The following is a 24,909-nucleotide window of genomic DNA, read 5'->3' as shown; positions in this document are numbered from 1 at the left end:
CTCTGGAAAATCCTGCCTAATATTATCCCCAAACACAAGAGCAAAAGTACCATAGAATTTGGGATCTGGAAGGAGACCAGCAATTATCTGGGCCAGTTTCCCCTAGAAGTTTGAAATGCTGAGACTAAGAAGTGTTAAGTAATTTACTTAGGGTCTCATCATAAGTTAGTGGCAGAACTGAGGCTTGAACCCAGCACCCTTGGAAAACATAAAAGTAAAACAAATAAAAATGAGTTCTACTTCATGAAGCAAATAACGGACTTAGGATTCTACCAACACAAATGGAAATTTGCCTGACTATAAGTCTTTTTTAATTAAAGAATGGAATCAATTTGGAGACATCAGGATAAGATTAAAGAGATGCTAATATCCGGGGATCATATTCCTAATGCCTACATTAATAGCAAGAAGTTGTTTCATGCCCCATTGTACATTTTTCTTAGGTGATTAGTTTTTTAATTTAGGTGAACAGGAAAATAAAGGTTGTTTTATGTAGAACTATCTCAGGCTTTGTTCTTGCTAACAGAACAAAGGCTTTCAACTATCTCAGACATGGTTTTACACGAACCTCTAATGATCAAAGTACTGCTCACCTTTTGCTCTAGACAATCTTTTCAGAGTTGTCTACTGAGCAGCCTTGGAAGATAGAGACAGCACCTTCATCTAAAGCAAAGGACCAGCAGCTTATTGTCTATTATAAGAGATTTACACTCTCTAAGCTCAGGATTTCTCTCCAGGAATGCAAAAAACACATGTGCAGATGCCCATCTGGGCTAACGGAGATTACCCCGTGGGACTTGGTGCATGCTGCTTTGTGTGCTATGAGTAAGGAAGTCCTTTGTCTCTGGACCAGGAGGCTTATATCATCTGCTATTGATCATGAAACTGGGGCAGGTTAGCTTGTTAGCTTGCAGGTAGGGTGAGTCTCGGACCTTTCCAAGTCTTGCCATTCTTTCCACTCATGCTGGGAATGAAGCCACATCAACAATAAGAAGACAGAGTTTTCCACTGAAAATAGTAACTAGATCGGAGCAGACCAGGGAGGACTTCCCCCACACCCCCATGCTCTCGGGCTCCCTGGTTGTGCCAGTACCAGGATCCACACTGCAGAGGCACAGGTGGTCATAAAGGCCATTGTACTGAGCTTCAGAAGAAGGAACGGAAGTGAACAACTGTAATAAAGGCACAGCAGCCCTCATAGCTGGTGAGTTGAAAGGATCACTACCTTCCATCAGAACCTGGACTATCTTCAGGGGAAATGCAGAATTGAACCCTGGAGGAGGTCAGGGAGCTCAACATGGGCCTTGCAGCCAGAATTCAGCCTAAATCTCAGGGTTCTGCCATCCGCCAGCTGAGGCTAATTGACTTAGTTCTACACATTGCTGCCCTCATTGTCTACTGTGACAGCAGAGATATATCCTGAAGGAAGCCCTTCAATTTTTTTTCTTGTTCTCTTATTTTTAATTTTTATTTTAAAAATTTTATATTTTCCTCACTCTTGAAATTCTTCCTCTCTTGTTTCTTCTTTTTCCCATTCAATCTCTTGCTCCCCCACATTGTTCTATATCTCCCTTTTTGTTCCTATTCCTGCCCTACTCATATTTCTTCTTTCTTTTTCTTTTCTTCTCTTTTCCTTCTCTTTATTGTCATTACTTTCAAAACAAACTGAGTAAAATTTATAACTTCCCTATTACTATTAAGTTGTTCTATTCCTTCTTTGTTCTTGCACTCTGTCTTTCCCCCCTTGTCTTCAACAGTTTCCTAGAGTTTGTATGATCATCCTGTATTCTCTGGCTTTACTTGAAGCCTTCTCCTATATTTCTACCTGTTTCTCTCCTCTCAACACCTTGAAATTCCCCATCCTGAAGGGTAAAGTTGCTATATTGAAGAGTTTATTCACTATAAATATATTTTGGGCTGTCCCTCTATTTTTATTTAATTCACATGGTTAAAGGTAATAGATTAGTAGCTACCAACATTGACAATTTCTAAGCTGTGCTTGATGCTATTGTGTTGCTGATTGTATCAATTGGAGTAAAGGGTTGTGATTGATTTAATGAGTTGTCCTTCCTGATATTATGAAAATGAGAGTGTCTCTGAGTCAAAACCTAAAGAGCAGCTATATAAGGAAGATCAAAGTACTAATCCAGGAATTAAACCAAGGACAGTGCCAACAAAAAATAAATAAAATGAGAAAACACTTCAGCAAGGCACAAATATGGGCTTCCAGCTCAACAACGTCAAATTCTAGGGAAAGCAAGGTGGAAAAGTTTGACAATCAACCAATAGGACACCCTGAACTCAGGGCATGGGAAGTAACAAAACAGACCAATCATGCTCTAGAAATATTCAAAACAAAAATATAATTTCCCAGATAACTACAGAGATGGTGAGCACAATGAAAGACATGATTTGAGACTCTAGAACATAAACAGACAAAAAAAAAAATAGATGAGTTCGGGACCATGATAGACGCCATGAATGCCCAGCATAGGAAAGAAATTGAAACCATGAATGCCCAACATAGGAAAGAAATGGAATCCATGAAACAGATTCAAACAGATATCTAGGAGATTAAAAACTCTACTGAAAGTTTACATAACAGAGTGAGCCATTCTGAAGACTGGATATCAGATATAGAAGACAGGATGGAGATCAGTGACCATGAAAAGAGAAATCTCTTAAAAGCATTAATGAATCATGAGAAACTGATCCACCAACTCTTAGATGACGCAAGGAAAAATAATATAAGACTGATAGGAATCTATGAAGTAGCAGGAGAAAGTACAAATGACATTAAAAAAAACTGTTCACAGAAATAATGACAGAAAACTTTTCAAACAGAGGGGAAGAATTGGACATACAGATAACTGAGGCATATAGGACTCCAATTAGCCATGATTAAAAAAAATCTACACTAGACATGTAATAGTCAAGATCACACAATCCCAGCAAAAGAACAAAATTCTGCAAGCAGTTAAAGAAAAGAAACAAATCACATGCAAAGGAAAGCACATCAGAATCACAGCAGACTTTTCAACACAAGTCCTCAGGTCAAGGAGAGCTTGGAGTGAGGTATCTCAAGCCTTAAGAGAAAAAAACCTCCAACCTAGACAGATGTATCCTGCAAAACTGTCTTTTAAAATGGATGGGGATATGACAAAGAACACCTGAAAAACTTCATGAATACCAAAGCAGCACTACAAACAATTCTAATCAATATCTTAGAAAAAGACAAGGAAGATCACAGCACCATGAGGCCCAGCAGAGCAAATCAATTAGGCAAGGCAAGAAACTAAAGGGAGGGGGGAAACATTAAAATGAGCCAAAAACAGGACAACAACATGACAATGATAAGTCAATACATATCAGTTATAACCATCAATGTCAATGGCCTCAATTCACCAATCAAAAGAAACAGACTGGCAGAACGGATTAAGAAGCAAAATCCTGCATATGTTAAATACAGGAAACACACCTAGTTCAAAAAGAAACTCATAGACTGAAAGTGAAAGGATGGGAAACAGTTCTCTGTGTGATAGGAGCCAAGAAAAAAAGTAGGGGTAGCTATGTTATTTGCAGACAAAGTAAATTTCAAACCAAAACTAATAAGAGAGATGAAGAAGATCTCTATTTCTTGTAAAGAGAACAATCCAAGAGGAAGAGATGACAATAATAAATATATATGCACCAAATACTAATGCACCTAACTATACAAAACAAACACTAAGGGACACACACACACACACACACACACACACACAAAACAAATAAGCACCAATACAATTGTAGTGGGGAACTTCACTACCCCACTGTTACAAACAGACAGGTCATCTAGACAAAAATCAACAACAAAATACTAGACCTGAACCAAGATTTCAAACAAATGGACTTAATAGAAGTCTGTGGAGTGTCCCACCCCACAAAATCAGAATATACATTCTTTTCAGCTTCACATGGGTTATTCTACACATATTAGCTTCGGGCTAACCCTGGACATCAGCTCCTTCTAGCAGTCCCAATTTCTCTGACTCACTGTTTCTGAACACTGCTGGTAGGGACCCAAATTACCAGAACAATGGCAGCAGAAACAGGTCACACTCAGAGCCGAAGCCCTTGTGGGCCCCAAGACACACACTGGGCTGTTTCTCTCCCTCCCCCTCTCTCTCTCTCTTCCCCTCTCCCCCCTCTCCTCCTTCTCCAGCTTTCTTCCCCTCTCTCCCTCTCTCCCTGTTCCTGAGAGAGGGTTCCCTTCCTCAGCAAGGAGATAGGGAGAGAACCATCAAAGGACGGAACCAAAGGGGAAGGGAGAGGAGAGCACGGAGTCCGCCGGTCACAGCAGTGAACAGGAAGGCACCAGGCACCCTGCACCGCCGGTCCAGGCTGGAGCTGCAGTGGGTATCTTCTAGCAGGAATGCGCTCTTGTTAAAGCCAAAGGAACTTTCAGCCTGACTGAGCACAGAGCCTTCCTGTCTTCTAATTACTGCAGGACTGACTGCTGTGGGTTCAAGTAACAGCCATTTGGACTCACAATTTAACCTGCAAAAAAGATTCATTCTTCACTAAAAGCCAAGCTGACCTTTTGTGAGGTTTATTTCTGGAAGACAGGACTGACTTTTTAAGATTAATAACTCCTAATAAATCCCATGACCACAAGACCTGTGGCCGTGCACCCTTGAGTATCTGGTGATGTCTCTGGGAAGGGAGAGGCACCAATTCTTGTCGCGTCTTCCTGAGCCAGACAGGAGGGATGGGTAAACAGAAGGTGACTCTCCGGAGGGCAATCGGCGGGCACTGCTGCAGTCTTCAGAAATGGGAAAGTCTGGGGATTAGGGACGTGGCAAGTGGTGCTGTTCTGAGAACCCACAGGAAGGGCTGCGTAGGCCGAGGTGTTAGAATAGGGTGGGGGAGGCCTGAGGGCCGGGCACCATGGATCTAGTCCTGTAGGCAGACTTGCAATTTATAATAATAAGAACTTTGGGGAAGGAAACATAGGTTAAACTTAGGAAAATCTGAGCCACATCTTCACCTTTGAAACGAGACTGGAAAAAAGCAGGAGATAGGCAAAATAGCAAACTTTAAAAGCACAAACTAGTTTCTTTCTGCTGTTTATAGTAAAATGGGAAAGAGGAGAAAGATGAAAGGGAAACTGTAAAGCCAGAAGCAGCCAGAATGTGATTATTTGTGATCTTTTTGGCCCATTCAAATCACAAATAATGCTAAAATTAGAAAACTCATACCAGTAATAGTCCTCCGAAGAGAAAACTGAGACTTTGGCTAAACAACCTTTAGCTAGCCCCCAAAGGGCCATGAATTCAGACTATCCAATGTAAGAAGAATTAAGATGCATTGTATAAATGCACAACTCCCCATGATGAATGTAATCTTTATGTGCTTCAAATGTACCTAATAAAGATAATTTATTAATTTCAGATTATGACACGAGCAGAGTGCTTGTGTCTTGAGGTTATACCTATGATTCAGACTCCCTTAGCCATCTCAGCAAAGACCAAGGAAAAACTGATCGGATAATGAAGAGGGGTCTGTGCAGGAGCTTCTCATCTGGAGGAACGGATCCCGGACAGGCACCGCGCCTGTGAGGTTCTACAGAATGTGGGCCCTCAGAAACATTAACGCCTGCGTCTTACAGACACAGAAAGAAGACCAAAGAAAGAAAGAAGGCTGTCAGACTGCCGAAATTCTCCAGGAAATGCTGGTAGACTGGTTGTAGTACAGGAGAGAAACAGAGGGTCAGGAAAGACCCAAAGCTTCTGATCTGGGCCACGGCAAGGATGAAGTGACCACCGACCTCAGGAACATGCTCCCTTGTTGAGGTCTGTGACTTCAAATGGAGTTTTTTGGATATGACACTAAAAACACAAAGAGCAAAAGGACAAATATCAAACTGTACTTCGTCAAAATTTAAAACTTTTGTGTTTCAAGGGATACTGTCAAGGAAATAAAAAGAAAAACCACAGGGAAAAAAATACCTGAAAATCAAATATCTGATAAAACACTTGTATCTTGAATATGCAAAAACCCTTACAACTCAATAGTGAAAAGACAACGCAAATAAAAAGTGAGCCAAGGATTTGAACACATACTTCCCTGAAGAAGATGTACACGTAGACAGTAATCACATGGTGTCCTTCCGAGAAACGCAAATCAAGTCCACAAGGCCATGTTACATCCCCACCAGGACGGCAATCACTGAAAACCCAGACAATGGCAATTGTTGGCAAAAATATAGAGGAAATGAAGCCTTGTACATATCTGGCAGGGAGGTAAAGTGGTGAGATAACTCTGGGAACCAGCCTGGCAGTTCCTCCAGGGATTACAACTACAGGACTGGAGATTTAGCTCAGTGGTGCCACTGCCTGCCTCGCAAGCGCAAGGACCTGATCCTCAGCACCAAAACAAAAAAAAAAAAAAACAAGATTACAACTATAGTTGCCATAATCAGCAACTTCAATTCTAGGTATAACTCCAAGAGAAACTAATACATGTCCATAGAAAAACTGGTATATGAATATTTATAGCAGCATTAATAATAATAGCTAAGAAGTATACGGATACAAATTCTACCAATTGATAAAACAGATGAATAAAATGCAGTATAGTCATACTATGGAATATTGTTTAACAGTAAAAAGGAGTGAAATAATGACTCATGGATGAACCTTAAAAACCATGCTAAATTAAAGAAACCATCGCAAAGGCACATATTGTATTGTTCTCTTTTTATAGAAATATCTATAATAGACAATCTATAGAAACAGAAAGTAGCCCAGTACCCCAGGGCTAGCAATAGGGTGGAATGAAGGCTGACTGCTAAGGGTATAACATTTCTTTTTGGAATCATAAAAACAGTTCTAAAATTGTGCTGATTGTTGCACAACTCGGTAACTATATTAAAAATGACTGAATTTTATAACTTCAAGTGTGCAAGTTGCATGGTATGTGAGTTACATCTCAATAAAGCTATTAACAAAGGGAGAGAGAGAGGAAGGAAAAGAAAGAAAAAGAAAGAAGGAAGGAAGGAAAGAAAGAAAGAAAGAAAGAAAGAAAGAAAGAAAGAAAGAAAGAAAGAAAGAAAGAAAGAAAGAAAGAAAGAAAGAAAGAAAAAGAGAGAACGAAGCCATGCCTCAGGCCTGCTCTGCGCCTGGCCCTGTGCCCCAGGTGTACTGCGCAGCCCCTTGTTTCATGGTTTACAAGGCGAGGGTGGACAGGCCTTTAGTCAGGGGAGCTTTTGCAGGATACCCATGGCCAGTAAGATACCAGGAGAGCACAAATGCACACTCTATATGAGTTCAATTCAATGGACTCGGGTAAAATGCTTTGAGCAATTCTCTTGATTATATTTACAGAGTGCTCCCACATGTGGGCTCTGTCAGCCAGAACCAAGCTAATTCAACAAACTTGACCTTGGGCCGGGGATTTAGCTCAGTGGTGCTGCTGCCTGCTTTGCAAGTGCAGAGGCCCAAGTTCAATCCCTGGTACCAAAAAAAGAAAAAAAGAATACTTGCAACAAACTTGACCCTGACAATAAGGAGATTCCCAGGAGAAAATGACCCAGGACAGAGCAAGCAAGAAGAATTGCTGGTTAAACCAAAGAGAGTAAAAGCCATTTCCAGGTCAGAAGGCACCAGAGTTCATCGAGTGTAATCCAGGGGTTTTGTCAGCCACTAACTTGTGCACACATGCAGCATTGATGCAAATACACAAAACAACCTAACTATTCACCCAGCTGGAGAGAACAAAAAGTAACTCACCCTACAGCCTGCCTTTCTCCTCCCAATGCCTCTATAAACTGCTGCTGCCAAGGGAACTTTGGTCTCTCTGTATCGTGCTGTCTGAGAATCCCAAAGGCAGAATTTTAACTGATGACTCGCACACACTGCGAGTGCTGGGTGGTGGACTTAGGGGTGCTCTGCTGCTGCACTGGGCCTTCAGCAACCTCAGTAACAGTCTACAAGGTTCACCTGCTATATGCACCCAGCCTACGGGTTCAAGGCAACTTATGAATCGCATCACACACTAATGAATCCAATTGACTCCAAGGTCAAATTATCGAGGAGTTACAATTAGACACCGATCTCTGAAGCTCCGAGCAGAGTGAGCTGAACTTTTGCTCCTGGGACTGTGGATAGGCATTTAGAAGACCACGAAAGGAGGAGGCGGAAGGCTCCCGCCCACGGGAAGCAAAGCGATGTGGGTCAGGAGCTGAGAAGCGTTTCCAGGTTCTTCACGTGCTTCTCCCACGGCCAGCAGCGAACAGGGCTGGGTGGTATTTACACCTGGTGCTTTCCGAGTCCCGCTCTCACGTTCAGCCACTCTTTTACCAGGAAGGTGTTCTCCATCTTAATCACTGTAAATAAAATTTTGCCTTTCAAAGCTGTCTCAGTTTTCTCCTTGCTGAAACAAAATACGCAAACCCAAAGTTAAAGGTGGAAAGGTTTATTCAGCTCACAGCTCGTAAAGGTTCCAGTCCATTATCAGCCGGCTCCAAGGCAGGGTGGCCCGGCAGAGGGCCAAGCAGGACAGGCAGAAGGCAGCAAGCAGCAATCGACCAGGGGTGACCACACCAGCCCTCTTTCTTTCTCTTATGTTTTGTCCAGGTGACCCACCCTCACGTCATTAATCCAAGCATCACACTCTTGTTTTTCTGTTTTGTTTGTTTGTTTTTTTATTTTTTGAGACAGGGTCTCACTATGTAGTTGAGACTGACCTAGAACTCATTATGTAGCCCAGGCTGGTCTCGAGCTCACAGTGATCCTCCTGCCTCAGCCTCCTGAGTGCTGGGATTACAGGCGTGCGCCGCTATGCCCGGCTCCAGGTCACAGTCTTAATCCCACCATCACTCACACTAGATCGGCCGCCTCCAAAAAGCCCCCCTATGACTACCTATAAAGCTTGAGGCGTCAGGAGGACATCTAGATAAAAGCCATAACAGAAGCTAAGTGCTGTCTCTTCTCAGCATTCCTCTTATGCGCACAATTAGGACATTTCAACCTGCCAAGAACTTGTTAACCTTTGATTTGTTATATAAATTAATAACTCCAAGTTCATAAAATTTCTTAAGGAATAAATCTTCAAAATCCAAGACAGTTTTTGTAGACATCTAAAAATAGGTGCTGGGTACTGAAGGATTTTTAATCTTCACTTCTAAATGTGAAGTAAAATGATTAGCAATCGTAATAGTATGACTAGCCACCACCCGCCTCTCTAAAGTACAGTTTACCGGGATGTTTCCAGATAATCACGGGCTACCTGCACACCCACTGTTTGGAGTGGTCTCGTGGGACAGAAGTCATAGCCGGCCGATGTCCTGTGTCTATCGCTACACAGATGGACATGGGAAGTCTGTGTGCGGCCGCTGTTCTGCAAAGGTGGGAGAGGCAGGGCGGTGAAGCTGTTGGTGTGACAAGAGAGGAGAGGTCAGAGGATGACACGTGTCCCTCCAGGGGGCCAGTACCGCAAGGGATCCGGAGGAATTAAAAAGAAACCACAAGGTGACCTGGAGAGAACAGGTTGTTGTGCTTTCTGTCTGGATGGTCCCTGGGAGCCCACTCGCAGGTGGGGCTTTTAGAAGGGGTCTGAGCTCCTGCCTGGGCTTTCCGCTGACTCCGTTAGGAGGAGCGGTCGGGTCAGGAGGCCCAGGGGATGTGGCCGGCAGGGTTCATCTCGCTGTCCCACGCCTCCCTCTTTCCCGCTCCCTCTTCGTCCTGGATGCCGTGCTCTGAGCCACTCTCCTTCGCAGGCCCCTCTGCCGCGCTGCCCTGCCTTGGACTAAGGACTGAAGCCTCAATGAAGCATGAGTCAAAATAAACTTTTCCTGTAACTTTCAAGTATAAGGTATTTTCTCCCATCGATGAGGGCAGTAACCAAGACAGGGGCCTCCACATTCAAGTACAGATTTTTAAAAACATGTTTTTTGTTTGCAGAGTGCAAATCAAAACAGGTCTGCAAGCCAGATCCAGCCTGTGAACCGCCAATCTGTGACTTCTGCATTAAGGAACAGCTATGTCAACGACGTGTGGCAGCTGTCGTGACAAAAAATACAGACTCGGGAGCCAGGCTGGCTTTTTTATAAGCCCATGTTTGTAGCACTCAGGTTACGTTTATCTGGGGCAGCTGGTACATATACTTAACATATTTCTATTCTTTTTGTTCCCTTTCTGTTCCTTCTCCCTCTAACTCTTGTCCCCCTTCCCATTTGAAAAAAATCTATTTCCGCCTTTCCTTCAAGTCTCTGTTTTTTGAAAGTCCTCTTTCATTTCCTTCCTCTCTCCTCCTTCTATCTCTTGTTCCTCTTCCCAAATGAAAATGATCACCTCATTCCTATTAGCTATCCTTTATTTCTTGCTTTAGTTATATTTTAGATTTCTCATATAAGAGAAACCATGTGATATTTAAACTTGTGTGTCTGGTCTACTTCATGTAACATTATAGTCTCCAGATTATCCATCTGTTTACAGATGCCTCGAGTGTATCCTTCTTTAGAGCAGAGTAGTACTCCATTGTGTATAAACACCACATCTTCTTTATCCACTCATCTGTTGAAGGACATATAGGCTGCTTCCAAGATTTAGCTCTTAGGAATTGGGTTGTTATGAGTATCCGTGTAACACTGTAATATGATCACTTCTCCTCTTTCAGGAAGATACCTGGAAGGGAAATAGCTGGGTCGAATGGAATTTCTATTTTTAGGTTTTTGCGTAACCTCCATACCATTCTCACCAACAATCCAGAAGGATTCCTTTACCCCCAAAGCCTCAGTGGGATCTGTTACTATGTGATTTCTTGATGATGGCCGCTCTTTCTGGGGTGAGATGAAATCTCAGTGTTGCTTTCACTTGCATCTCCGTAATGGCCAGTGATAGTGGCACTTTTTCATATATTTATTGGGCATATGCACTTCTTCTAAAAAGTATCTATTTTGTTTTGGTTTCCCATTTTTTATTGTGTCTTTTGAGTGAGGCCTAATTTTTTTTTTTTTTTTTTTTTTTTAGTTCATACGTATTCTAGATGTTAAATCTCTGCCTAAGGAGTAGCTGGCAAGAAAATGTTTCTGTAGGTTGTCTCTTCACTCATCTGGTTCCTTTGATGTCCAGAAGTTTTTAATTTGATATGATCCCATTTGTTAATTCTCACAATTATTTCTTGTGCCTTTAAGGTTCTGTTAAGAAAATTCTTGTGATTTCTCATTGGATCAATATTACCTAAGTGACTGCACTTGCAATCTCACTGGTTGACTATAGTTTTGTCCCACCTTAAACCCGCCTCACCTCGTGGCTTTGCCCCATAAAACACCTTTGAGAAGGTGGGTGATTGGGCAACTCACTTTCTAGTACCTCTTCTATCTCTCTTAGACTGAAGCTTTCTTTTTCGCAATGAATTTTTCTTGCTCTTAAAAAAATTTCTTGCCTACACCTATGTTTTCAAGTGTTTCACCTATTTTTATCTTCCAGCAGATTGTTTCTGTTTTAACATTTATATCTGTGACCCATTTTTACTTTAGTGCATTGTGAGATGTGTGGGTCTAGACTCAATCTTCTGCATGCAGGGACCAGACTGTCTGGACCCATATTTTGCTCTACCACTCATCAGCTGCAGGTTCTGGGCAGATAACTTCATCTCCGAAGACTCAGGTACCTCATCTATATAATACAGTTAGTCACTATACTTGCCTCACAAGTAGAGTGACCTTATATCATGGATGACCTAGGATAGTCCCAGCTTGTAGAACATATTTATAATTAGAGTGATTAAAAATATAATTATTACCGGTGTCATTTTCACTGTTAATACTTTTAATAATTGTTCGTATAAAGTCATAAAAGGGTTCTGGCCATGGTGCCTAGTATCTAGCAGAAACATCAAGAAAAGGCAACAGCTTATGAGGGCTACTTCTGTGCAGACTTAGGGAATGAGAGAGGCTTGTCTACAGAGTTGTCCTATTCCTTTGTCTCATCCCAACGCACAAAGGTCACCCAGAGCCCTTCACATCAGCTCCTTACACATGTTTAGGCCCTTCCTAGTGTCTTCAAACCTCAACTGGTTTTTGCCGTGCTTCTTTTAGGACCCTGCTGCAGAGCTAGGAGGTCTCCTTGCACAGACTGCGGGTGTTCTGGGTCCCCAGAGGGCTTGAGCAGTGCCCTTCTAGGCTGGAGGTTTAGCTCAGTGGCACCATGCCAGCCTTGCAAGTGCGAGGTCCTGAGTTCAATTTCTGGTATGAAAGAAAAGTGCCCTTCCTAGGTAAGATGAGATGAAAGGGGATGAAAGGGTGGGATTTCAGACTGGCGGGAGACACTTTGGGGTACCTTACACATTCCTTGGAATACTACCGTACAAGCAGCTCCTTGTAAACACGAGACTTTCTTTCTTTCTTCCTTCCTGTGCTGGAGATGGACCCAGGGACTCCTCCATGCTTGACAAGCTCTCTACTGTTGACCCCCAGGCCATTTTCCTTCTATTTGTTTGGGTTTTTTTTTTAATATCTACCAAATATAAGTCTATTCTGAGCTAGAATCAATGAGTTTAGTGGCCTCTAGCCAAATATTATTCTAAAACATAAATCATGGTATTTTTTCAAGTTCATCTCATTTATATTGAAAACTAACAGAAGAACAGTGAGCATTTTAACTAAAATACAAGCTATAACCTACAAGATTTATAACTCACCTTGGTTGTGCAACAAACCACCCCCAAAACTAAGAAAAGTGACCCAGCTATGCACAATTACTTCTGGCAGTGCCGGGGGTTGATGGGCTGAGCCAGGTGCTTCTCAGGTGGCTGGCTGCCTCATCTGGCTATGGCCAGACCACAGCTAAAAGTTGAGTGCTTTGCAGGTTTCTTCATTCACATGTTGAGTGTCTGAGCTGGGAAGGCTGAGAGCTGCTGAGCATCTATCTTCAGCTTCTCCTTGTACCTAGACTGGGCTTGCTGACAACATGGTGGTCTCAAGGTGGTTAAACTGCTACATGGTCCATGGATTCCCCCATGGCAGATTATTCCAAGGGACCCGACGGCAGCTGTATGGCTTCTTATGATTCGGATGTTAGGTGGTGTCTCTTCCAAGCATATTCTATCGGTCAAGACCTAGTCACAGTGAGCCTAGATTCAAATACTGAGGGAAAGAGATTCCACCTCCCAGTGGGGAATGGCTGGTGTATGTAGGGATTTTATATGAGTAAGAGAGAGAAAGAAGTGATGAGAGGAGAGAAAGAACCAATGGTCTCCATCTTACCGATCAGGTACCATACCTTCCAAAAATTTCTTTCCGCAACATTAAGAATAACATGGAAAGCTAAGAAATAAGGCATGATTAGAATTTCCTGATTGGACAGTCTTAAATTTTTAAATATTGTTAGCATTTAAATAATCTGGGGGTGTTTGCTTTTCATTGGTGTTTTGGTTTGTTTTGGCAGTACTGGAAATTGAATCCCCCAGGCCTTCACATTGTACTACATCCTCAAACTTTTTTTTTCTTTTTTATTTTTAAGACAAGGTCACATTAAGTCTCTAACTTGCCCAGGCTGGGCTCAAACTTGCAATCCTCCTCCCTGACCCTCCCAGAGGGCTGGGAGTACGGATAAGTAAATTAAAAAAAAAATAATAAGTGAATCATTCCTGCTAGCCCAGAGCAATCGCTCCTACATTGGTTACAGGTACAATTAATATGTTTTTCATGAGGAAGTATGTGGACATAATTTTTCAGCTCTTCCTCCTTTGAAAATCAACTTAGGATAGGAAACTGGTCCGTGTTGTTCGGCTTAGTTGAATAGGCAAGAAGCCAGCCCTCAGATGTGAAGACAGGATAGATGCAAGGCCTTAGCAGCTGAATAGGCCAGAGGAGACAATGATTTGAGCAGATGCCATGCTGCAGTTGTGAGAGGGAACATCTGCCATCCTATTTGCTAAGGTATTTGGTCATCAGCAGAGCAGTGTCAATGCACAAATGGAGCAACCTGCATTGAGATTCCAAGCATGAACACAAATGTCAATGTTTTGCAGCTAATTAGCTGTGGAGTGTTACACTGTGTCTCTAATCTTACAGAATGAAAGCAGAATGTTCCTCTCCATCATAGTTTAGTCCCAATTTTGAAGGAGCACATGGCCTCATTCCCATTCTTCCCACATCAAAATGAACAAGAATGAACCAAGGCAGCCAAGCCTCGGTTTCTTATATGACACTTTCCAGATGTCCAGGGCCCACTAGTGTTAAACAGCATAATAAAGCCACGTTTCTTTTTTTTTTTCTCATTGAGTTTATTGGTACATTTTAGGTGTACAGTACAGTTACATTCATCATTGGGATCTTGTACCTTTACATGACAGGTCTTGGTTCTCATTTTTTCCCCTTGTCCCTGCCCTCCCTTCACCCCTCCTCCCCTCCCCATTTACAAACATTCTCTTTCCATTTTTTCATTTTCTCCTATTTTTTTTCCTCTGCCTTATTCCCTTTCCCCTACCCTTCCCTCTTTCCCTACACTTTAGCCAGTTTCTTCCCATTTCACGATGTCAGTTAAGCCACATTTCTTTATGATGCAAAAATATGCCACCTTAAGTTCCCAACTCCTTCACACCAGGAAGCCCAGTTCTTCCAAGTCCTCTTCGTTAGCATTTCCAGGACCCCATGGGATTGGTTCACAGGTCCTCCTGCAGCTTCCAGGCTGGTTGCAGATATGCAGAAGGCTCTGACAGCTGACGCAACTCCCTTGGGGTTCCTGGACCTGCCTCTTTCGGTCTATGTTTCATGGTCTCATTCTGCATCTCCCCCCCCAACGGACTCTTGCCCAGACTTTTCTCCATGAATGCAGAAGGCAACTCATAATATTTAATATTTCAAGAGAGATTTGGGGCTCCTAGAGAGGAAGTTTAAAATAAAAGGGAAATCTGGGTAGCAGACAGAGCTCTCCATAGTTTCCAGATAAACTCCTTTGCAGGCCTGTTACCTTTCTGATCTTCCACATGCATTAGGTAGACAGTACTGGCTTACAGTCCCCACTAGATGTTTCTAGTGGAAAAACAAACTGTTTTTCCGTCTGGAGCCAAAGGTAGAAACAAGCCAGAAGAATTCCCCACCTCACCTTATTCCAGCCTGAGGTGCCTCCTGAAAATTTCCTGATGCTGGACATTGAGTCCTTCCAAAGCTGATTGACAAAAGCAGTGCCCTTCAACAGGACTTTATCTCCATAGAATTCTGTTCAGTCCTCTGTGACATTGTTCTGAGATCCAGGTCTGGTGTGACCAAAATCAGCTCTTAGCAGCCTCTGCTCCAGCATGAGCTGCCTCCTAGCTAAATGGCAGAGCAGTGAGTGCTAGCAACTCAGCTTCTCGGGGAAAAAGTTCTAGAGTCTAGAAAACAACAGCTTGAAGAGGCATCAAAGTGAGAGGTTGAAGACTATCAACCAATCTCCTTCATGAACGTAGATCCAAAGATTCTCAGCAAAATACTAGCAAACAGAATGCAGCACCTTATTCAAAAGCTCATACATCTCAGCCCCAAATTGACATTTGCATCTCAGTGACCTCCATATCCTTTCTCCTCTCCTCGCCCCTCTCTCCTTTCTTTTATCCTTGCTTCCTTTTCTTCCCTTCTTCGTTTCTAGGTAGTTCTGTTCACCAACGGCAGCAAGAGAGATGAGGAGGTTTCCTGCCTCTCCATGAATGTATGGGCCTCACACTTCATGAAGAAATAGTGGGGCTCCGTCCATCTAGGGAGCACACAAGCTAGGGTGGCAGGCATTTTTCAGATCACTACTGTAAAAATCCACCCCATGCCCCGGCAGTATGTGTGTCAGTCTGCTTTCTGTCACCATAATAAAATGCCTGGAGGAATCACCCTGTCAAGAATGGCACAGCACAGTCCATCATGGCAGAGTGCATGGGGCAGACGCTGCTCACCCATGGCGGCCAGAAAGCAGAAAGCAAGAGAGGAAAAGGCCCGCAACTCAGCACCCCTTCCAGGGGCACATCCCGATGGCCTAACTTCCTCCCACTGGGCCCTTCCTACCAAGGGCTTCTCCACTTGGAAACAGCACCACCACGGCCTTTGCATAAGGACCCTCAGGGAGCATCAGGGAGATCCAAGCCGTAACAGTATTCAAGGTTTCCAGGACCTTGTAAAATCGAGGGGCAGAGATTGAGAGCTAGAAGTTCAACATGAGCTTTTCACCAACCTTGAAGAAAACTTTTAAAATAAATCATTTCTTACATTATATATTCATAACCTGAGAAGTATTTGAGGCTACTTCTGCCCTGTGCTCCCCAAGTTTGAGACCTGGAACTCCCCAACCAACCATTCCTAATGAGTACCTGGGACCATCTTTGAGTCTTGCATTAATGACTGATATTTTTTCTGATGTTCCAATGTTTATTTTGTGCATCTTTCCTGATAGCTCGCCCTTGATAGCTGCTGTTCCTCAGTAGTTACAAATTAAGGGCAGTTACAGATAAAACAATCAGTGTTGGTGTTTAAAGATACAGATTTTATTTTTAGAACCATTTTAGGTTCACAGCAAAATTGAGAAGTTCTCCATTCACTCCAATCCCCTGCTGCGCACAGCCTTCCCCACTCCCAACACCGAGCACCACAGCGATGCATTTCTTACAACACACCAGGCTGCACCGCCACGGTATTATCGTCTACAATCTGAACCAGGTCCTGTTGTTATATGCCCTATGGGTTTTGACAGATGCACAATGCACGTATCTGTGTTGTGTTACACAGAATAGTTTCACTGTCCTAAATATCCTGTGTGCTCCGTCTACTCATCCACTTCTCTCTCCAGCCACCAGCAACCACTGATCATTGTCCCATCGCCATAGTTCGCCTTTTTAGAGTGTGTTGTGCTGTTAGACTTGCAGAGTATCCCCTCTCCTGACTGGCTTCTTTCTCAATGAGCTACACATGTTTTTCATTGAGTTTATTGGTACATTTTAGGAAAACAGTGCAGTTACAGTCATCATTGGTAACTTGTACCTTTACATGATGTATCTTGGTTCTTATTTTTCCCCATTTCCCCACCCTCCCTTCAACCCCTCCACCCCTCCCTATGTTACAAAGAAATGGATTCACATGGAGGCCATACTCTTAATTGAAATAAACAGGACACACATGTAAACACTGAATAGTTTCTCTGGCGTGAGAAACAAAGTGTGAATAAGGATCAAAATTTATCATTGATAATGTGAAATAGGAAGAAAAGGTCCAAAGGAGTAAGAGGAGTGGGCGTGGAGGGGAAAGGAAAGAGGGGACAGGAAATGGTACGAGAAAAGGAAACACTGTCACTATGTGCTATACATCGAGTTTCTCTGCATCTTTTCACATCTTCATTGTTCATTTTTTTGTTTAAGCAATAGCACATCTCACGGATGTATTACAGTTTGTTTCTCGTACCACAGGACATTTTGGTGGCTTCCAAGGTTTAACAATTATGAATAAATTATTAATAAAAGCTGCTATAAATGTCCTTGGGAAAAGCTTTTGGATGGACATAGTTTTAAACTCACTGAGGTAATTCCAGGAGTGAGATTGCTAGATCTTATGGTACAAATACAGTACAAGTTCAGAAGCAACGACCACAGTGCCGGCAGTGATGAGTGAGCATTCCAGGCGCCTGACACCTCCTCAGCTTCTGATGCTGTCAGAGCTCGGAGTTTGTACGAGTCAGCTGGGTACGTGATGCTGTCTTACCACTGTTTTGATTTGTGGTTTTCTGATAATCTATGATATTCAGCATCTCTTCATATTCTTGTTTGCCCTCTCTTTGCCTTTTTCATGGGGTCTCCATTTAGGTCTTTTGCCCATCTTTTTTAATTGGGTTGGGTTTTTCCCTTCTTGTTAAGCTGGAGTTTCTTTTTTAATGATGTTAATAAATATCTGCTCAAATATTCTGCTTCAACATATTCATTTATCTAGAATGACCTGATACACCAGTACGGATGATACACTGGGGGAGGTGACACAGCATGGAGATGAGTGCAGAATTCCAACTTGTTCAGTTCTTCCTTTGTTTTTACACACATTGAACTCCTATCGGCAAAGCTGAAAGGAGAGACGGAGTCTGGCATCTGTTATCAAAATTAAGAGGCCAGAGACTCTGAGCAGAAGATAGGGCTCTGCTGATTAACAGAATCTGCTCCCAAAGGTGAGGTGCCGTACTCACACTCCCAGCCCCACAGCTCACTTTCCCACCTGCCTTGCAATGTGCGTGTGTGCGTGTGTGTGTGTGTGTGTGTGTGTGTGCATGTGTGTTTAATTTGGTAATACATATCCAAGTATGCTTATCAGGAAAAACACATTGTAAAATGTCTAAACCTGTTGATTTATGGCTATTTGTAAGACATGTGGGCCGCTCAGGTGTGAAAAAGGCAAAACATTAGCAACTTGAAGAGGTCCTACTCTTTGTCCCATGGAACATGAGAGATCTGTGCCTTTGCTGAGATGTCTTCATCCTTCTCTGACTGATGTGCACAGCTTCTGTTTATCAGGAAAAACACATTGTAAAATGTCTAAACCTGTTGATTTATGGCTATTTGTAAGACATGTGGGCCGCTCAGGTGTGAAAAAGGCAAAACATTAGCAACTTGAAGAGGTCCTACTCTTTGTCCCATGGAACATGAGAGATCTGTGCCTTTGCTGAGATGTCTTCATCCTTCTCTGACTGATGTGCACAGCTTCTGTGTCACCATGGAAGGTGGATATAGACTGAGTTCCCTTTGCAGAAATACAAGCACCATGTCAGGACGAGCTTGCAGACCTGGTCTTCTTAAAGACATCTTCACCATCCCACCACCCAAGTGAACAGTCCACCTGGACCCGAAGCCACAGGTAAATAGCTGCAAAAGCTCATTTTCCAGGAAAGCTGGCCTCAAATTTCCCCAGGCTTTTCTTTTTCTTTTTTTACCCCTGGTACCAGGGATCGAACTCAAGACCTTGCACTTGCAAAGCCGTGTGGTGCCACTGAGCTAAATCCCCAGCCCCTCCCCAAGCTTTTCTTCAGGCAATAAAAGCCTGACATCTTCTACTGTTTCCCACACCTCCAATCTCTTTCTTGACAAAACCAAGTCCTTCCTAAATTGAAAGTGAGTAAAAAAGTGGGGCACACCACATATGAGGGCAAGTCCCACCCACCTGCTGCTGTGGGCAAGGCTGGAGTCTTGAGGGCAGAGTCCGGCAAAGTCCGGTAATAGCCAGGGCTGGATTTAGCTATGGAGGACAGTTCTGGTCGGCCGTTATGCCCGCGCCTTCTGGGCCAGACCTTTTTGCTGATTTCCGTACTCCCCACACATCCCACAGGAGTAGCCCCAGAAGATGCTGGGCAAGTGTTCACTACCCGAGTGAGCGAGGCCTGGGACGCTCACGTCTGCGCCATTCTACCCAGGGTGGGCCCCGCGCTGTGTGCGCACGGAACGCTCATGGGATGAACGGGAGGTCTCCTGGGAGCCTCTGCCCTCCTGCAGCCTTCATCTCCCCCTCTGCGATCCCAGGACTCCGGATAAAATCAAAGTGGACCAGGGCCCTGGAGAAAAGCAGGCCTGGCTGCTGTTCCTCCTTGCCCAGCTGACCGGCGCTGGGGGATGATGGGCCCCTAACACTGCAGAGTTGCCATTCTGTGGTCTGAGGTTCAGAATCTGTTGATAGCCTTGGGCTCTGCCACCTATAAGCTGTGTCAATTGTGTCAATTGCTTCCCTTCTCTGTGACCATTTCCTAATCTGTGAGATAGGGCTAAACACAGACGCTTCTACGGAGGACCTGAGAGGTGGACGGGAGAGGATTGCACGGGGCCGGTATGGAGCGGGAACAGTCAGTACACTGGCAGCTAGTATAGTACTATGGTCCACATCGCTGTTTCCAACTGTCTCTTCCCACCAGCCTCTGCAGCCAGACAGTCAGGGGGAGATGACAAAAGGCAGGCAGGGCCAAAGGCCCCGATTCTCTGTGATTTCAATAAATATAAAGACAGCCCTTAGACATCCAAAAAGAAAGTGGGTCAAAGCAGACCTTACTCTCTCCCCTCATGTTATCTCATGGCCTGACTCACCAGGGACCAAACTCAATTCAACACATCCATGTTTGGGATTTTTTTTCACCAGAAGAAAACAGATACAACTACTTTGGATAATTCTTTGGCAATTGCCTATAAAATAAAACATACACTTACCATACAACCTAGCAATGCAGACTTCAGTACTTGCCCAAGAAAATAAAAACAAATACTTGTACAAAATCTTACATAGAAAAACTGACAGCAACTTTATTTAAAGTTGCCAAAACTGGAGACAATCAACATGTTCAGGAACTAGGTAAATGGTAGTATATCTGTACAATGGCTTTTGTCTCAGCAATAAAGAGAAACAAACTCCTAATACAGGCAGCAGCATGAATGAATCTCAAGAACAGTATGCTGGGCTGGGGATTTAGCTCAGTGGTTCCACTACCTGCTTCACAAACACAAGGTCCCGAGTTCGATCCCCAATAACAAAACAAAACAGAAAAACAAACAAGGAACATTATGCTGAGTGAAAGTGGCCAGACTGAAAAGAATGCATACCATAGGATTCTGTGCATGTAAAGTACAAAAGCAGACAAAACTAACCTCCAGTGTTAATAACTCAAAAAGTAGGACTGGGGATTTAGCTCAGCGGTTCGGTGGCCTGCCTTGCAAGCTCAATTGACTCTAGTTCAATCCCCAGTAACCAAAAAAAAAATCCAAAAAGTGGCTGCTTTTATGGACAGAAATAGAGTGAGATGAAGGATGAGGGAACTTTCTGGGGTAACAAAGATATTCTATGTCTTGCCTGAGATGGCTGAACTCAAACTATATACTTAAAATTTGCACATCTTGCTGTACACAAATTACACTCTCTTTTTAAAAGGCAATATCAGGTTCGGGAAAAAGAATAATCATTCCCATTAAGCAAAAGGGTGTGACAGTGGTCTGTGGTTTCCTTGGTGCTGTAAAGGATGCTTCTTATTTGGTCTGTGTGCTCAAATGAATTTTCATTATCATGGGATTATTGAAAGTCACAATCAGCCAGACAACAGCAAAAGGAACAAGGAGACGGACCTCCCAGAACGAATGTTCCTCGTGATTTTTTTAAAGCGCATTTTTCAGTCATTATCTTGAGAGAAAACAAGCAGCTGTGCCTCTTAACAAAGAGGTTTAATAGGATGCTGGAAAAAAAGAGAGTAGAAATTGAGGTGAACAATGCCTGTTTCCATGCCGGCCACACAAAACCAAGCCTCACAAGGTGACCCATGTCCCTGTTCTGCCAGGCCCATCAAAAGAGGCATAATATTTGGCAACGAAGGGTTCCCTAATTATTGGCAGGATTTGAAGCAGACTGTTCAAAACATTCTAAAATCTGAAATTGCAGTATCTAACACATTGATGGCCCTGCCTCCATCTGCAAAAATAAATGTAAATGTGAAAAGGAGACCCCACCTCTCAGGCCTCTGTGTGTTCAGGCAACACTCTAACCCTTGCTCCTTTCTATCTTCCTTGCGGTTTCCAATCCCTCTCGGGCCGAGTTGCTAGTTTCGAAGTCTTCCTACGGCCCCTAGCCTAGTTTTCTTGTCTCTCGGCTTCATTCCAGGTTTACACAAAAACCAGCAAAATACAAGTAATAGATGATTTGTAAGGACATCACAGAATGTTCCTCCTCAAAGCAAAAGGGAGTCCTGGGTTTTGTTTAGCAGATTTCTCTCCTTGCCTGAGACCACACACATGTGTGTGTTTAATTGTCAAATTCAGATGTGAGGTGGTGGCGGGGGGCATCCAATGACCAAGAAACACAGAGATGCCTTCTAAATGCTACTTAGATAAAATCAACTCTGCAGGTGGCAAGAAAGGTGGTGCATTTTCCTTAAACATACATATTAGCAGAGATGCAGGCCAAATAAATTCTGTTTGGTGGGAAATGAATTATGTAAATGTAATTTATAGCATTAATTTGGCTTGGAAATTTAATCCACTCAAACACAGAAAGATTTCCGTGCAGTGAATATTTCTGGGGTCATTTAATATGTTAAAATAAACATGGAGCAGCTGATGGAAAAAACGTTCTCCACATCACAAAAGCTGTTTTGAAACAATAACTTAAGGGCCTGCTGAATACTTACAACCATGAGCTTTCAACTCTGAGCTAAATTCTCTTCCTAAGATCCATTCTGTGTGCACTTCATCCAAGCAGCAGGTATATTCTCATGGCACCAGATCAAAACTGGACACACAAAACCATCAGGAACTGAGCCCCGCAGAGCGAGGTGGGCTGCAGGGAATACTTTTGGGAAAATAGCCCTATTAAGTACCAACTGCAAGGCTGCAAGAAGCATATATTTGGCAACTTTTATGGTATCCCCAAGGACTTGCCATTCACTCCCACCTGGCTGAAGTATTTACAGCCTTAAATATTTAAATATTAAGAGCAAAGGGAGTAAGAAGTTTTTTTTTTTTTTGTACCAGGGATCAAACTCAGGTCCTTGGGGAGTAAGAAATTTTAAAGTGTTTTGTTTCGGCATGTAAGCAAGATTTTAACAATATATTTATAAAAATACAACCAAAGAGCATGGGACAAGAATTATTCATTTTGGCCAAGCATGGTGGTGCATGCTATAATCCCTGCACTTGCAAGGCTGAGGCAAGAGGATTGCCATGAGTTTGAGTCCAGACTGAGCTCCATAGTGAGTTCAAGGACAGCCTGGACTACATAGCGAGACTCTGTCTCAAAAACAAACAAAAAAACAGAATTACTGAGCCAGGGATTTACCTTAGTTGTTCCACTAACTGCCCCACAAGCACAAGGTCCTGAGCTTGATCCATTGTGAACCCCCCGCAAAAAATTACTCATTTTGCTCTTCTGGAGAAAGGAAGCTACCCTAATGGTGACATTTGAAAGACTGGCAGCTGGGAGCTATAGGGAAGGTCAGTTAGTGAGTATGGTGGCTACCATGCTCAGCCTGTGCACCTCCCCAAGGGGCCTCATCTGGGATCCCTGGTGGAATCCTGGGAGCAGGAGCACATACAGACTCTAGCATCCTCACCAGGAAGATCTGTTGTTTTTATTTGGGAAGTGATCATCCTTCCTCAGACTGATAGTATTGTGCCTGAAAGTTCCCCTGTGAAGGGTTTCTGTGTGACTTTTCTCCTTCCTCCAGTTCCTGTCACTGGAAGAGGAACACTGATTGTAGATTCCTCCACAGAGGCAAGGACTGGGTCTCCTTTATTTCTTCCCACATGGATTCTTGAGCCAGAGAAGGCAGCCACCCCACAGGGGCAGTCCGTGCTCAGGAGTAAATAATGCCCACAGCGTTCCTCTCAAATTCTTTTGACCTCCAGCACTCCAGAGAAGGGAAGGGAAGACTTGGCAGAGTGGCTGTGCTTTGAGCTGGTGTCTGTGGGGGATTTCTCAGCCCCTCATCCAGGGTTCTGATTTCTGCAATTTCAGTTACCTTCAGTCAGACATGGTCTGAAAATAGTAAGTGGGGAAGTCCATGAACAATTGATACATTTTAAATTGTACACAAATGTGAGTAGTGCAACAGCATCTCTGCTGTTCTGCTTTCTCCTGTCTGAAATGTGAGGCACCCCTTTTTAGGTACATCCTTGTATATGCTACCCACCTAGTCACTACTTAGGACAGCCAGCTCAGTTTCCAGATTTGTAGTGTACAGCAGGGCCTGTGCCCAAGTGACCTTTATTTTACTTAACAGCCCAAGGCACAAACTGGCTACAGCATATTGTTATGCTTGTTCTATTTTACTACAAATTGTTGTTGCTCTTTTATTGTGATTAATTTATAAATTAAACATTATCATAAGTATGCATAGGAAAATATACATAGGGCTTAGTATTGCCCATGATTCAGGCATCCTCTAGGGGTCTTAGAACACATTCCAGAGAATAAGGGGGCCTGCAGAACACAGCTTTCAGCTCCCGCCTCTGGCCTTGGAGCAGAAACAGGTGCAAGGACTTGGTGTGGACTCCACTGCACACGGTTGGGCAGGTTATCTCACAGAGCTCATTTCATTTGGTCCATTCTGCCAGTCTTTTTCTTTTGATTGGTGAAAAGAGACCATTAACATTGATGATTATAACTGATATGTATTGACTTATCCTTGTCGTGTTATTTTCCTGTTGTTGGCTCCCTTCTTTCCTCTTCCGTTTAATTTCTTGCCTTGCCTGATGGTTTAATTCTGTTGGGGTTCATGGAGTTATAATCCCTGTTATCTCTTTCTAGAATATCCTTCACAACACTTTGGTGTGCTGGTTTGATGTTCAGGTGTTCTCTGGGTGGAAGTACCTTATTTCTCCATCAATTTTGGAAGATAGTGTTGCAGGGCACATCAGTCTGAGTCGGAGGCTGTTTTCTTTTAGGGCTTGAAACACTTCACTCTAAGCTCTCTTGACTTGAGGGTTTGTGTTGAGAACTTCTGTGATTCTGATGAACTTTCCTTTATAAGTGATTTGTTTCTTTTCTCTAATAGCTTTTGTTGAATTTCAGGAATCTTGACTATTGTATGCTTTGGGGAAGGTTCTTTATCATTGCTAATCGGAGTTCAATATGCCTCACTTATCTATATGTCAAACTTTTTTTTCCACTTGGGAACTTTTCTGCCATTATGTATTTGAACAGGTTTTTTTTATGTCATTTGCTCTATCTCCTGTTTTTTATTGATTCTAATCAATCTTATATTATTCTTCTTTGTTTCATTTAGCTCAGCTGGATTGATTTTTCATGGTCCCTTGCTATTTTTAAGAAATCTTTCTTTTGATAATCACTAACTGCAATCCTGTGTTCTATATCTGATATTCTGTTCTTACATTGGCTCATTCTGCTGTATATACTTTCAGTGGATTTTTTTTTTTTTTTTTTTTTTTTTTTTTTGGGGTTTAACT

Source organism: Fukomys damarensis, unplaced genomic scaffold, assembly GCF_012274545.1.
Source record: "Fukomys damarensis isolate Sample0158 unplaced genomic scaffold, DMR_v1.0_HiC HiC_scaffold_4, whole genome shotgun sequence".
Lineage (NCBI taxonomy): Eukaryota > Metazoa > Chordata > Mammalia > Rodentia > Bathyergidae > Fukomys > Fukomys damarensis.
The sequence above is the reverse complement of the archived record's forward strand: the minus strand, read 5'-3'. Positions refer to the sequence as shown.